Source organism: Furipterus horrens, unplaced genomic scaffold, assembly GCF_987537825.1.
Source record: "Furipterus horrens unplaced genomic scaffold, mFurHor1.1.pri manual_scaffold_3, whole genome shotgun sequence".
Taxonomy (NCBI): domain Eukaryota; kingdom Metazoa; phylum Chordata; class Mammalia; order Chiroptera; family Furipteridae; genus Furipterus; species Furipterus horrens.
The window spans coordinates 58,201,008-58,217,599 of NW_028327173.1; the positions used below are offsets into that span (position 1 = coordinate 58,201,008).

General features: G+C 36.8%; 1 pseudogene; it reads right to left on the reverse strand.

Annotated features, from left to right (window-relative positions):
* Window positions 1–122: 122 nt before the first annotated feature.
* LOC150015147 (ubiquitin-ribosomal protein eS31 fusion protein pseudogene) lies at window positions 123–630 on the reverse strand (annotated as a pseudogene).
* Window positions 631–16,592: the final 15,962 nt, after the last annotated feature.

The window sequence follows — 16,592 nt, forward strand, 5'->3', positions numbered from 1 at the left end:
TTGTGGTGGTCTCTTATTGCTGGCCAGTAGTGGCTGATTTCTGTTGCTGGGGAAAGAGGATGGGCAGCTGGTCATTATGGAGGGAAACTGGGAGGGGACCTTCCTTCTTCCTCTTTTTTTTTTTTTGTTAGTTCATGTCTTTTATTAACCCATATACAATTACTTGTCTTCTGGTTTGTTGAAGCAATAGGTCAGACAACATTTGCCACAATAATGCCTGTCAAAGTGGCTGGCCATAAAAACTCCAGCACCACATTCATCCGAAGGGCACTCCCGACCAAGGTGACTGATTTTACCATTCTCATCCACTTTGCAGTATTTCAGTACAGCCAACTTAACCTTCTTTCTCTTATGCTTATTCTTCTTGGGAGTGGTGTAAGACTTCTTTCTCCTTTTCTTAGCACCACCACGAAGTCTCAATACAAGATGAAGAGTGGACTCCTTTTGAATGTTGTAGTCAGACAAAGTACACCCATCTTCCAGTTGCTTGCCAGCAAAAATCAGTCTTTGCTGATCAGGAGGAATTCCTTCCTTATCCTGGATCTTGGCCTTGACATTTTCTACTATATCCAAGAGTTCAGCCTCGAGAGTGATAGTCTTTTCCGTAAGGGTTTTCATGAAAATCTGCATCTTGGCAGCGAGTCCACCACAGATGGCGGATTGGGAAAGATCCTCCTTCCTCTTGATTGAACAAGCTTCAGGTGCTGGTGGGTTTTGTTTTAGGCTCCTGTCTGTTGAAGTTGAATATTAGGAACCGTAGTGCTTTTTCTTTCATTTGAATTATCTTGGTACAGATAAACTGGTTTGCTAGATTGACTAAGTCTGGAGTGGACATAGTTCACCATTCTCTCAAAGGAGTGAAACTAGAACATGAGTGAGAAACAGAACATTATCAGCACCCTGAAAGTACCTTTTATGTCACAGTCTAGCTACTACCTAGAATATTCCCTATTCTGACTTGTAATTTCATAGATTACTCTTGATTGTTTTTTACCCCTTCTATTCACTATTTATTCTTTGGGGTCTGATTTTCATGTGATACTGTATTTGATTCATATTTCTGCACATTGATAAAGATAATTTATTCTCATCTAAACTAGCATTGATGAACATTTAGGTAGTTTCCAGATTGGAGCTATTACAAATAGTGCCACTATAAACATTCCAGTACACGCCCTTTGGAGAATGCAGAGAAATATTTCTGTTGGGTATATATCTAAGACAAATTGTTGTGTCACAGAGTACATATATGTTTAGCTTTAATATGTGTTGAAAAATATTTTAAAAGCCTTTGAAACATATTTCATACTATTCAAAAATGTAATGAATTAAACTTTTTCAAATTTTAAAAACTAACCAGAAATTAAACAATTTAATTTTTTATTTTATTGGTTTAATTGCTTTATTAAATCTTCATGAGTACTAAGTGACTCTTACAGATTTAATATATTGACTTCAAAATCATAGTAAACCTAAAGTTATTCTGTTTCAAAATATATGACATAATTTTAGTAAAATTTTAACTTAAACCCTCAAGTTCAAATTAGTTACTCAATTCGACATTTTAAATGATATAAGAAATTTGATCCATTAGGACCTGATATTTGGTTAACTCTTGCTGCCTAGGCAACTACTCCAAAATACCATGGCTTAAACAAGAATCACAGTGGGGAACACAATTTTCATTGAGTTAGATCTGACACTTGTTTTTGACTAACTTTTGGCATCTGAATCCAAAAATGACCCCAGTTTTTCTCTATCATGTCAACTTTTTAAGGTACAGGATACCCATCCTTTGTCCCTGAAATCATACAAAATGTACATACAAAGGAAAATAAAAAAAATTATCTGAATATACTGTTTATTTAGAGTTATTTTATTCATATAAAGGCTAAATATTGTTACTGTTAGTTAAATTGTGTACAAGTAGTAAAGTTCTGCCACCAAACATACATATTAAGATATTTTATCTTTTCAAATGACAGCTAGGAAATGACAAAATGAGATACTTGAAACAGTCTCCTTCAGTTGGCAAAGCTTTAACAAATTGCTTCATGAGACCCAGAAGTGGGAATATAATGCTCTTTCTGTCAACAAGTGCCTCACATAGAATGTTTGGATCGCCAGGTTTGAGGTCAGATCTTGGAGGCCAATTTGATTCCACCCAATGCTTCTCACGAGCTCTGCTGTCCCACATACACAGAAAACAGGGATACTTGGTATATCTGTGTTGCTGACCAAGAAGGAAGCAGATCATTTTAAGGTCAACACAAATGATCCAATTGTGCTTCTGATATTGCAACAGATCAATGACTCTCTTTATGTCTTCATATTCTTCATGAAAACAAACTGAATGACCAACTGGGACTGCACCAAATAAATGGCCATTGTGGAGGAAAACACACTTCGAGCTCTGCTTTGAGCTATTGATGAACAGTCACCATTCAGTTGCATTACAGATTGGAATTTCCAATTCCTCCATTAAACCATGTGTGTTATGACAATACACAAAGACATCATCACTTTGAAAGTACTGCAGAAATGCACTTCCTCTTGGTCAAAAGGATACCTTTGCTCCTTTTTCAAGCAAGTTTTTCTTGGGCAGTCTTGATGCTAGGAGTTCTGAAGCCTTTTTGGGTAGTCCCAAATCTTGTGCCAAATCATTCAATTCATGCTGATCAAATCCCTTATGAACAGAGTCATCTTCAATTTCAAAATCTTCATCATTTCTGTCACTTAGTTCTTCACCATACTCCTGTTTTTCAAAAGAAGGTAGTTCTATGAAAACTAGCAATGGGATTTCAGCTGAATGAAGCCCTGGGTGTATAATTGATGGTAGACTAGGATACTCTATTTTACATTTATTTTTCTTGTTATATCCAGATGTTTTTACTATACAAAAATACATTTATTTTTCTTGTTATATCCAGATGTTTTTACTATACAAAAGTAATAGTCACTTGAATGATCTCTGGGCTCTTGCCAAACCATAGGTATAACAAATGGCAATTTGTCACATTTTCCCTTTGTCCACATCCATAAACTCTTGACATACTGCTTGCACAGCTTGTGAGGGGCCCAAGACTTATCTTGATCACCAAGTTTTACTTTAAAATATGCAAAATATGCTTGCCTGACAAATGTACTGATGTTTGTCCTTTGACTGGGAATGGTGAAACTGCCACTGATATAACAAAACAAATCAGGGTTGTTTAGGCACTTACAACAAGAAATAGCAGAGGCAGACATGATCTGAAGGAAAGGAAATAAGTACATATGTAAACAAAAAAATAAATTCTGCTAACTTCTTCTATACAGACAAGAACTTGGACTACACTTTGGAATACGATTCACTATATAGAGCAGCACACAGCCTCTCACCACACTGTCTCATGTGTAACTGAATAGCCTAGACAGGTATGAACCTGTCGCTGGTCTCTAAGATCATTTCCCACCCCTCCCCACTTGAGGGAGGTTTGCTCTCAGCCAATAGGAGAGCACTAGTGCTTCTCTCGATCCAGGCTCAATCCAGCCTAGAGTGGTCACATTAAGATAAGTTGTACAGAAAACAACTTGATATGATAGAAGAAAACTAACTGTAGTTTTGAAATCAGCATGCCTATTTAAGTTAAAACAGCTGAAAAATCAAACTCAACAGGAAGCATTTTAAAAATTGTTCCACTGTGTTATTTATCATCTGTGTCTAAGGGTTGGCAGCTGGTTGGCTATCCAAGGATGGGCTTAGCTGAGTGGCTCTGCTTCAGGCTATGGTTGTTAGACTTGTTTGGCAGAGGCTGTTCCATCATATGTATGTGCATTCTGAGTCCCAGACTGAAGAAACAGTAATGTGGTTGTGGGGGAGCTCTTGTTGCATGGCAGAACTGCAGGAAGATAAGGGGAACAATGCAAGGTCCCTTAAAGCCTAAGCCTATGACTAACACATCATCACTTCTGTCCACTTACCACTGGCCAAAGCTAGTCATATGAGAAAACCAAAACAAAGAGGCTTAAAAACTCCACCCCCCCCCCTGCAATGAGGTCATGGCAAGTGTGTAAATGCAGAAAGGAGTAGAGAATTGGAACCAAGAATGTATGTATACATCTATCTATTATATATATGGTACCACATTACAAGTTATACAATTGCTTCCTTCTGATTTGTTTTCCTTTCCATGTCAAAAGAAAGTCAGACTTAGTTTACTTTCTCATGGGAACAACAACAGTATACATTCCCCATTCTCCCTTAAACGTGCTTATAGGTCCTAGTATACTATCGTAACCTAATAAGGCAAGATTTTTACTTGATCATTATCAAAAGTAAGTTGATTTTTTGCAGTGATGCTATCATGATAACTTATGTATCAAAAAATAAAGCCAAGTAAGAAATGAGAACAGTGATAACTCATTTAGTTCAATTTTCAGGAAAAAACTTGGGCTGGAATTATATCTTCCTGAGAATTACAGAATACATGGAATGTCTTTACACATATATACAGTATTATTGCCAGGCTTTACTAATTAGAAAGAGGCTCAATGGTTTGTAGGGCTATTTGGATTTTGGTGGGTATAAATATATATTGCACCCAAGGTATTATTAGCCTTTATATACCAAATGACCAAAAAGAACTCTGGATTTGAGAGGGATCTGGAACAAAAGAGTCTTTGAGAGATTTACAAAGAAAGAGCTATAGCTCACATAGCCAAATCAAGGCCATATAATGCAGAAGAACAAATAATTTTGGAAATATCTACTATGCAGACTGAATTCTCTGGAAGAAGTGTATAACTGCTCCCACATGGTGACTACTGGGCATTTGTACTTGCAAGTTTCTTGACAGCAATAGCTAGCTGTGATCACTCCAATTGACCATTTTGTCTTGAAATTGTGCTTTGGTGGAGTAAGCTCCCATCATTGAAGGAGAGCAAGTAAATCTGAGACCTAAAATACCTATTATGTTATGCACAACATCAGAGAGTTATTTCAATCATTGGGGATCAATTCCAATGATGGACAACCTGGAAATGAAAGAGTAACTAAAGGTGGCTCTGGGACAGTACGTTGTATGTGTGAACAGTTTGCAGCCCTGTCTTTGAGACCGATGGAAGAACCGATAGAAGAATTGTTAGTTTCTAGTGTTGAAAACCTGCACCTATGATTCTCATCCTACTAAAGTAACATGAGTTTCCTGTTTTATTGATGATAGTCCCCTAATTGAGAGTCATGTGGATGTCTTTCATCATGATGATGGTAAAATCTTGGTTGAAGAAGGAAAGGTTCAGTTTACACAAGAGACTGATTTAAAGGCAGTATGTCTGATAAGGCAGGAAAATTTGAATTCTTATCTAGAGTAATGCTCATATGTTTATAGACTTATGGCTGTGGTCAATGACCTTGCATTTATTGCAGATGGGAGCTACATGATTGGACAATTAAGAATACCACTGTGAAGAGAATTAAATCATGGAAATGTGTGGGAATTCTGTGGAAGAATTAAAATTGGCTAAGTCAATGACCACCAGATGAAATCAGGCATCTGGCTCATAAGGGATTAGAATGCAAAGGCTGATACTGGTGCATTCCTTTGATGTATCTACTTAAGTACATGAAATAAACAGAGATATTGTTACTGAAGCCATAACCATGACATACTTCTCTATGGAAATTGCCGATGTGGTCATACACTTTCCAGGTTGCTAATAGGAAAATAATTTCCAAAAGATGATTTTGAGTAATATTCCCTGAGGTCAAGGAATGGCAGCTAGACTATGTAGGACCCTTAATGCAAGCCCCAAGTGGCTTCAGATGGGTTCTGACCAGGATAAACACGTATTATACTTTGATTTTGCTTGTCTTATGGATGTAGCAATGGCTGAGGACAATATAGAGATCTGGAACAACACAATGTGAATAACTGTCTCATAGTCAGAGATAGATTAAGGTCAGTTGAGGCCCTGGGCACAGAAGAAAATATTGGGCCTCTTGAAAAAAAGAGACAGGGAAAATAAAAATACATGGTATTGTGGGGCCCTTCAGAAGTCATGGCCCAGTGTGCACCGCCAGGGTGCAACCCCAGTGTGCCTACCATTAAATTTGCCTCTGCAATCATAGTTTATATTTTATCAAATCAAAGTATACATTCTACTGTTGCCTATGTACAAAAATGTGCTAAGAGACATTACATCATATAGACTTAACAAATTCCATATTATTCATATTAGTAACAGTTTGATTGAGAACATGACAATTAAGATATCTGTTAATGGAAACTGGTGACAATAAGGATAGGAAGGACTGGCTGGCTTGCTTAGGTAAATATAAAGTAGGAGAACCACTGGGGAGTTTCTTGGTGTGTGGTTGTATGGATAAGGAGAAGAATGATGATGCAATCACACAACTCACCTTCCAAAAGAAATTTTCTCTTATTTTTTCAGATTCAATTGTGTCCAACTTGGTACTACAGTAGCATACCCCTTCTGAATTTGATTTACTAACTGGTAAAAAAACAATGGAGTTGATAGTAACTCATCTCATGTATCTAAACAAGGACTGACTTTAAGTACTTACCTGTTGCTGAGAAGTACGGTGGGCCCATCACTTACAGGTCTAGAGAAAAAATAAGTTATGACAGCTGTTGGCAAGGGGCAGGGAAGGATTAGGTCAGAGGTGGGTGTAGGGTTTGAGCAAAATAGAAAGAAAAAGAGAGAGAGAAAAAACTCAGGGACATGGATAATATTATGGTTATTGCCGGGGAAAGGCAAGAAGGGGGAGGTGAAGGAGGATAAAGAGAGTATAAATGGTGATGGACAGGACTTGAATTGAGGTGGTAAGCACATAATACACTGCACAGACGGTGTGTTGTGGAATTGTGCACCTGAAACTTGTATGATTTTGTTAACTAGTATCACCCCAATAAACTCAATAAAGACAAACAAGCAAAAAAAAACCCTGAGAACTAAAATAAAAAAATAAAACAAAGAAGAAGAAAATGGACAAAAGATTCAAGAAGGCACTCTATAAAAAAAGGAAATTTAAATGGCAGAGTCAATTCAAATTCCAGTAACAGAGACAAAATGTTCTAATCATTAGTAGTAAAAAATATCCCAATTAAAATAGATTCTTTTAAATCTCTTTTTGAGATTTAACTGACATATCATCACACACTGCACATATTTAAGGTATAATACTGAATGAGTTTTGACATATGAATACATCTGTAAAACCATCTTGACAATCAAAGTAACAGACATTTTTATCACCCCTCCCACGCTAAGCTTCATAGTGCCCTTGTAACTCATTATCTTAATTTCAGCTCCTGTTCTGGGCCTCAGACAACAACTGGTCTGCATTCTATTACTCTAAGTTAGTTTTCAATTTTAGCATTTATAGAGATGGAGTTACACAGTGTACCCTCTTTATGTTAGGTTTCTTTTATTCAGCATAAAATTTTGAGATTCACCCATGCTATACCATATTTCTATTTTCATTCCCTGCAATAGACATTTGAATTACTTCCAGTAAAGTTGAAGATATTCATATAGACTCTATGACCTAGCAATTTGACTCTCAGTTATACATCTTAAAGGCATTTTTTATATGGCATAAAAATAGATGTATAAACTTTTTTGTAATGGCATTGTTCATAATAATCCAAAACTGGAAACAATCCACATGCCCACAAATATTAGAATAGATAATAAAATTATGGTATATTACATAGAGCATTTCATTTCATGTAGCAATAAAAATTAAAGAACTATATACATTATAAATAAACATTACTAGTATAATATTGACTAAAAGGAGAAAGCCCTATATAAGTCTATATGTTATAAATAGGTTTATGTAAATCTTACAAAAGTTCTAAATAAAAGAAATGACTACAAAAATGAAGATGATAATTACCTTTCAAGGGGAAGGGATTGTGAAGAGTGAGCAGGTCATCTGGTGCTTCTGCAGGAGCTAAAAATGTCTACTTTTTTGAACAAGGCAGTGGTGAAATACATATTTGCTATCCAATTATGTTTAAGTTGTACATTTGTATAATATCGGCTTCTCTGCATGTATTTTACATTTCATAATTAAAACAGAAAAATGAGAAGTCATATCATACACAACTTTTTGAATTATACAAAACTGGGTCTGAATTCCTATTTGCCTCATAACTTATGATTTTTTTTGAAATATCTAACTTCTTCATCTTACGGATGGGGATGATAACACTTTATTCATAGGTATGTTGTAAGAATTAGATGAGATTAGTTACATAATTAGATTTTTAGTGTACATAATGAGAAACATAAGCTCAGTGCTGATAAACATTGCTAATCCTATATAACAACAAACTGAAAACTTACTATAGCTATTGTAAATTTAATTTTATTGTGGTTGAAAACAAAAATAAGATTGGTACTTGGTAGCTCATAAAAAAACAAGAGATGTTGAAATTTGAAGTCAAAGAAAGTTTTTGCTTGTTTGATATTTACTTTTAAAGAAAATACACTGTTGGCTTCAACAGCATGATATTTCTCAAATTCAAAATGTAAAAGCAAATTGAAGCATATTAAATGGCTTGTCCAAGTCTTCCCTCTAGTGGCCAATGCTTTACTAAATGAAGAGGATGCTGGGATTAATACTCAGCTGGAATAAAAGCTGCTGAGGCTTTTTACTCTTAAAAAAGCAATCACAACAAAAAATTGTTAAAATGCATAACTTTGTAAAAATTATGCAATATTTAAATGAAAAAATATTTTATTCCTTGTGTTGAGTTTGTGATAGTAGTATGCTTTAAAAATTCCCGACATTATATGAACAGACTTATTCATACATATTTCCATTTCAAGCTAACAGGAGTGTATGCTATCATAGCATGTTTGTCACCACGCAGAGTAGGAATTTGAATGTATTATAACCAAGATTAGTGGTGATCAATGAACACATAAAATGGGTACTTTTGCCTTTTATAAATGTGATCCCCAATTACAATATCCCCAATTACGTTATTTCTGAGTAATGAAAATTTGAACCTCCTTATACATAAGTTAATTTGTACAGGCCAATTACATCCTGTGGAACAGGAGAAACAGTTTGCTTCAAGTGCCATGTTTTTCTCAATTTCAACTTATAATTGATTTAGGATTATTTTCCATGAACCAAGAGTTTGCAAATTAGTTACTATAGAAATTTGTATAAAATCGTGACAACATGCCCTGCTTCCTTGCCGGTGCTTCCTTTACAGAGATTTAAAATGGATTCCTGATTCTGAAGATGGCTGTGGATTAAGTAGCAGTGTTGTCTGTTTGCTCCCATTGTGGAAAGGCTTGGGGTACAAACACGGAGAGGAGTGAGTGCAGATTTCAGATAGCGCGAACAGGGAAGGGAGTATAGGAGCAGAGTGGAAGAGGGCAGAAAGCTGGCCCACACTCTCAAAAGCAGTCGCTTGGCCCCCCTAACCCAGGCACTGGGCCGCCCAGCCCTGCGCCGCTGCTGCACCATACCCCAAAGGAACAGCTGCAGACCGGCTCATTAGCTGGGATCTGCTTGGAAACTGCCGCTTGCCGTAGGTGCTGGGACCAGTGGAATCCCGGAGGGAGACAATGGGAAGGTTTTTAAGAAATAGCTGGAGGTGTGGGAAGACAGTGAATGGCCTGGACTGTGGAAAGCTGTATGACCTGAGTCTAGATGGGGACCCCCTGGGCTGGCAGATCTGGGCTGGCAACCCTGCACCCTGGGCACGCACTTCACAGCACCACTAAAAAAAAAAAAAAAAAAAAAAAAGCAGAACTGAGCCGGGGAGAGGGACCCATACAGGAGACATACAGGAGAGCTGTGGCAGAAACACAGACTCAGTGGGGACCCCAGGCAGGCAAGCAGTGCGCACAGGCAAGCAGTGAGATTCTGCCAGCCAGGGACAGGTGCAGCCTGGTGCTGTGGCTGGGAGCACAGAAACTTCTTGGGAGGAGGACCAAAGACAGGACCCAAGGCTGGGCAGGGTCTAGGGACATGCGCACTGGCTTGCTAGCAGAACAATGTTGCTAGAGACGCCTGAGGATTGCTGGAGGGTGCTACAGGGCAAGTGGGGAGACCCAACTCAGTGTGGCTCACAGCAGAAAGCTGCAGCAGGCCCACAAGTGAGAGAAAAGCAGCCACAGAAGCCTGCCAGATCTCCTCACAGCCAGCCAGCTAGAAAAGATTTGAAACCCATGGAATTTTGACCAGGGGTGGATCAAGAAAAAGAAGACTGCACCCAAAGATTGAACTGAGTAAAAACTCTTTCTTTTTCTTTCTTCTTCCCTTTTTTCTTTTTATAAAACTTTTTCTTTAATCTGTTTCCTACCTTCTCTCCATCTTATCCTTCTTTAATTTTTGTTTGTTTGTCTGTTTTGTTTAGCCTCTCTTTCATATAATATAGCATGAAAGTGCTATATAAACCTAATACTATACACTTCCACTTTCTCACTTTATTCTGCATTCTTCCCTCTCTTTTAAAATATACAATGTAAATACTACTTACTGTCTTGCATAGCCTTGACCTTACTTACTACTATTATTATTCTATCATCTTCCCTCTCAAAAATTATCTTTCTTTTATTTAAAACAACTCTTATATGTTTCTCCTATAGTATAATAGTCTCAGCTTCTCTACATTTATATTAATACTGGCTCATTTGCTGCCGATAGTGGGATTGTGGGTGGGGGATATTTTTGAGGGGGTGAGTTTCTTGCCTGGGTTGTATGTTTATGTGTTAATAGCATCTCCACAAAAGAACTCAAGACAAGATGGGCAGAGTGACCCTCAGTTAACGAGCCAGAGGGAAGGATCCACCAAAGAGTAACTGAAATACAACCAGACAGCATAAACAAACAGTATAAAGGGCATCCCAAGAGCATCAGGCTCAGGAGATCAAAGAGACTGCACCACTGAATACCCCAAGTCTCCTATAAAGAATCTCATACCCCAAAGGCAGAAAATCAAAGCAGATAAATCCAATAAACAAAAGCAAACCAGAAGAACAACATGGGAAGACACAGAAACAACCTCACAATGAAAGGAAAAGAGGAATCCCCAGAAAGAGAGATAGATGGAATAGACATAAGCCATGGAATTCAAAAGAATGATAATAAAGAAGCTCAATGTACTTGACAATTGCAAAGAAAACTATGACAAACTCAGGGGAATTACAAAGAATTGTAGGGAAAATACAAGGAACTTACAGAGAACTACAACAGCATAAAAAGGACATAAAAACTATTAATAAGAACCAGGAAGAGGTGAAGAATACAATTTTGGAACTGAAGAACATAGTAGTATTAATCAAAAGCAGGCTAAATGAAACAGAGGATTGGATCAGTGAAGTAGAGGACAATGTAGAAAAAAATTCCCAGACAATACAACAAAATGAAAAAAATATAGAAAAAAATGAAGAGGGTTTAAGAGAACTGAGGACAACATAAGCCTAAACAACATTAGAATCATAGGGGTACAAGAAGGAGAAGAGGAGGAACAAGGGCTAGAAAACCTAATAGAAAAAGTAATGACAGAAAATTTTCCTAACCTGATGAGAGAAAAAGTCATGCAAGTCCACGAAGCACAGAAGGTCCCAATGAAGATGAACCCAAAAAGTCCCACTCCAAGGCACATCATAATTAAAATGGCAACATTCAAAGACAAAGTGAGAATCCTAAAAGCAGCAAGAGAAAAACAACAAATAACATACAAGGGAGCTCAGATAAGGCTATCAATGGATTTCTCAACAGAAACATTACAAGCCAGAAAGGAATGGCAAATAGTATTTCAAGCAATGAAAAACAAAGGCCTACAACCAAGACTACTCTACCCAGCAAGGCTCTCATTCAAAATAGAAGGTGAAATAAGGAGTTTCCCAGACAAAGGAAGAATAAAAGAATACAGCTCTGCCAAACCAGCATTGCAAGAGATGCTAAAGGGAATGTTTTAAGAAAAAAAAAAAAGTGAGAGAGAGAGAGAGAGAGAGAGAGAGAGAGAGAGAGAGAGAGAGAGAGAGAGGGAGTGAAACACAGGTACAAAGGGAAATGAATAAATACCTGTCAATAATAGCCTTAAATGTAAATGAATTAAATGCTCCAATTAAAAGACATAGAGTAGTGAAATGGATACAAAAACGTGATCCACATATATGCTATCTACAAGAGACACACCTCAAAACAAAAGATTTACACAGACTGAAAGTGAAGGGATAGAAAAAAGTATTCTGAGCAAATGGACATGAGAAAAAAGCTGTGGTAGCAATACTTATATCAAACAAAATGGATTTCACAGCAAGGACCATAAAAAGAGAGAAAGAAAGGCATTTCATAATACTTAAGGGAACAATCCATCAAGAAGATGCATCCCTGGTAAACATATATACACCCAACATAGGAGTGCCCAAATAATATAAGGAAAATACTAGAAGACCACAAGAAGGATATCAGCAGCAACACACTCATAGTAAGGGTTTTAACACTCCATTATCAACAATAGAGAGATCTTCGAAGCAAAGAAACACCAGGATATTGAGGCATTGAACAACACTCTAGATCAAATGGACTTACTTGATATATATAGAACTTTTCACCCCAAAGAAGCCAAATATACATTCTTTTCAAATGCACATGGGATATTTTCAAAGATAGACCACATGATATGACACAAAACAAGACTCAACAAATTCAAGAAAATTGAAATCTTATCAAGCATCTTTTCAGACCACAATGCCTTGAAACTAGAAATCAACCTCAGGGAAAAAAATAAGAGACCTCCAAACTCATGGAGAATGAAAAACATGATATTAAATAATGAATGGGTTAACAACGACATCAAGGAAGAAGTCAAGAAGTTTCTAGAAACTAATGATAACACACAACAGCCCCAAACCTATGGGACACAACAAAAGTAGTCCTGAGAGGAAAGTTTATAGCAATGCAGGCATATCCGAAAAGGATAGAAGAATCTCAAATAAAAAATCTAACCCTGCAGCTACAAGAGCTAGAAAAACAACAACAAACAAAGCCCAGGACGAGTAGAAGGAAGGAAATCATTAAGATCAGAGCAGAATTAAATGACATAGAGACTAAACAAACAATTCAAAAGATTAACAAAAGTAGGAGCTGGTTCTTTGAAAAAATAAACAAAATTGACAAGCCTTTAGCCAGGCTCATCAAGAAAAAAAGGGAGAGGACCCAAATAAATAAAATCAGAAATGAAAGAAGAGAAGTCACGACTGATATCACAGAAATACAAAGCATTGTAAGAAATTACTACAAACAACTGTATGGCAAGAAATTTGACAACCTAGATGAAATGGACAAATTTCTAGAAACATATAATCTTCCAAAACTGAATCAAGAAGAAGTAGAAAGTCTCGATAGACCAATAACAAAGAAGGAAATTGAAACAGTAATAAAAAATCTTCTGGCACACCAAAGGCCTGGACTGGATGGCTTCTCAAAAGAATTTTACAAAACATTTAGGGAAGAACTAACTCCTACCCTCCTCAAACTATTCCAAAAAATCCCAGAAGAGGGAAAAATCCCAAACTCTTTCTATAAAGCCAGTATTACCCAAATTTCAAAACCATGTCAAGACACAACAAAGAAAGAAAACTACAGGCCAATATCACTGATGAACATAGATGCTAAAATCCTCAACAAAATATTGGCAAACAGGATCCGACAACACATTAAAAAGATCATACACTACAATCAAGTAGGATTCATCCCAGGGATGCAAGGATGGTTTAATATTCACAAATCAATAAATATAATACACCACCTAAACAAAATGAAAGATAAAAATCACATGATCATTTCAATAGATGCGGAAAAAGCATTTGATAAAATACAACACCCATTTATGATGAAAACACTCAGCAAAATGGGAATAGAGGGAGCATACCTCAACATAATTAAGGCTGTATATCAGAAACCTGAAGCCAACATCATACTCAATGGACAAAAACTGAAAGCATTCCCCCTGAGGTCAGGAACAAGACAAGGCTGTCCAATCTCTCCACTCCTATTCAACATAGTCTTGGAAGTTCTAGCCACAGCAATCAGACAAGAAAAAGAAATAAAAAGCGTCCAAACTGGGAAAGAGGAAGTAAAACTGTCATTATTTGAAGATGACATGGTAGTATACATAGAAAACCCTATTGACTCCACTAAAAAAACACTTGACATAATAGGCAAATTTGGCAAAATAGCAGGGTACAAAGTAAATATACAGAAATCTAAGGCATTTCTGTATGCCAACAATAAAATATCAGAGATAGAAAATAAAAAATAATTCCCATTTACTATAGCAACAAGAAAAATAAAGTACCTAGGAATAAATTTAACCAAAAAGATAAAAGACCTGTACTCGGAAAACTACATAACACTGAGGAAAGAAATTAAGGAAGATACAAATAAATGGAAGCAAATACCATGTTCTTGGATGGGAAGAATGAACATCATTAAAATGTCCATACTACCCAAATCCAATTTACAGATTCAACACAATCCCTATTAAAATACCAGTGACATATTTCACAGACCTAGAACAAATACTTCAAAAATTTATATGGAACCAAAAGAACCCCAAATAGCCAAAGCAATCTTGAGACAGAAGGACACAGCAGGAGGAATCACAATACCAGACATCAAACTATACTACAAAGCCACTGTGATCAAGACAGTCTGGTACTGCCATAAGAACAGACATATAGATCAATGGAACAGAATAGAGAGCCCAGAAATAAACCCAGGACTATCTGGTCAACTAATATTTGACAAAGGGGGATGGAGTATAAAATGGAGTGAGAAGATCCTCTTCAACAAATGGTGCTGGGAGAACTGGACAGGGACATGCAGAAAAATGAAACTAGATCACCAACTTACATCACACACCAGAATGAGTTCAATATTGATCGAAGAATTAAATGTAAGCTGTGACACCATAAAAGTCCTAGAGGAAAACATAGGTAGGAAAATTTCAGATATTCTATGGAGCAATATATTCACCAATACATCTCCTAAGGCAAGGGAAATAAAGGAAAGAATAAGCAAACAGGACTACATCAAACTAAAGAGTTTCTGCTCAGTAAAAGAAAACATTAGCAAAATGAAAAGGAAACCAACCACATGGGAAAAAATATTTGCCGATGATTCCTCAGACAAGGGATTGATCTACAAAATATGTAAAGAACTTACACATCGCAACGCCAAGAATACAGACAGCCCAATTAAAAAATGCGCAAAAGACCTGAACAAACACTTCTCTAAGGAAGATACACAGAGGGTCCATAGACACATGAAAGAATGCTCAACATCACTAGCCATCAGAGAGATGCAAATAAAAAACCACAATGAGATACCACTTTACGCCTGTCAGAATGACCATTATCAACAAATCAACAAACAACAAGTGCTGCCAAAAATGTGGAGAAACAGGAACCCTAGTGAACTTTTGGTGGGAATGCAGACTGGTGCAGCCACTATGAAAAACAGTATGGAATTACCTCAAAACACTAAAAATGGAACTGCCTTTTGAACCAGTGATTCCACTGCTAGGATTACACCTGAATAATCCTGAAACCCCAATGCAAAAGAACTTATGCACCCCTATGTTCATAGCAGCACTGTTTACAATAGCCAAGTGCTGTAAAAATTTAAGTGTCCATCTGTAGATGAATGGATTTAAAAAGTTTGGTGCGTTTAGACAATGGAATACTATGCAGCAGAAAGAAAGAAGGAAATCCTGCCATTTGCGACAACATGGATGGAACTAGAGAGAATTATGCTAAGTGAAATAAGCCAGGCAAAAAAAGAAAAATACCATATGATATCACCTAATACAGGAGACTAAGGAACAACACAAACAAATGAACTAAACAGAACAAGGAACAGAATAACAGTTATTAGGGGGAGGGGGGAGGGAGAGAAGAGGGATAAGTAAGGGAAGGGTTTAGTCAAAGAACGTGTATAAATGACTCATGGACATGGACAACGGGGGGGGATATGACTGTGGGAGATGGGGTGGGCTGGGTGAAGGGGAGCAATGGGGGGAAAATGGGACAACTATAGTTGAAAAACAATTAAAAAAAGTGTTCTTTTCAGCTACATAGTGTTAAGTCTAAACTTCTTAGGATGGTTCTTCTAATCTGCAATATAATTAATCTCAAACAATAAAACAAGAACTCCACTCAGTGATTTCTACTTCCTGACTATTTTCTGTATCCTCCTGTCTTCATGATTTTGTTTACACTTCAGGACAGTTACTTAATTTCTATTTACCTTGTTTTTTCGTCCGGTTAATGGAGTTAATAATTATAGTACCTACCTTGGAGAGTTGTTTTGAGGATTAAATGAGAGAGTATATGTAAAGCACTTTTAAAAGTGTCAGAAACACTGTCCACAGTAAATAAATGCCTATTATCATTATTCATCCTTCCCCAATCTTCTTTCTGTAATATTCCTCCTCTTACATCCTTTTACTACCTGCTAATCAAGAACTGGTTTCTCTGTCCATTGCATTCTGCCGACTCTCTGTAGATACCAGTCCAACATTATCATACTGTGTGTCAATTATTTAGCT